This window comes from Coenobita brevimanus, chromosome 93 (assembly GCF_032717465.1).
Source record: "Coenobita brevimanus isolate Jiangsu-jjx chromosome 93, ASM3271746v2, whole genome shotgun sequence".
NCBI classification, from domain to species: Eukaryota; Metazoa; Arthropoda; class Malacostraca; order Decapoda; family Coenobitidae; genus Coenobita; species Coenobita brevimanus.
The window spans coordinates 59,374,647-59,374,911 of record NC_137046.1 but is presented as its reverse complement, the minus strand read 5'-3'; positions in this window follow the sequence as shown (position 1 = coordinate 59,374,911).

Sequence of the window (265 nt, the reverse complement as noted above, 5' to 3'; positions counted from 1 at the left end):
TTTGTGTGTGTGTGTGTGTGTGTGTGTGTGTGTGTGTGTGTGTGTGTGTGTGTGTGTGTGTGTGTGTGTGTGCGTGCGTGCGTGCGCGCGCGCGCACGTCAGAAAGAGAGAGAGAGAGAAAGAGAGAGAGAGGAGGGGTCGTGCAAGGAGAAAACTACAACAATTAACAGGCCTCCTCTCTGCTGGACACCTGGGCCTCTCTCTCTCTCTCTCTCTCTCTCATATCGAACTGTATTTCTTGTACCTACAGTATATATTAAAATGA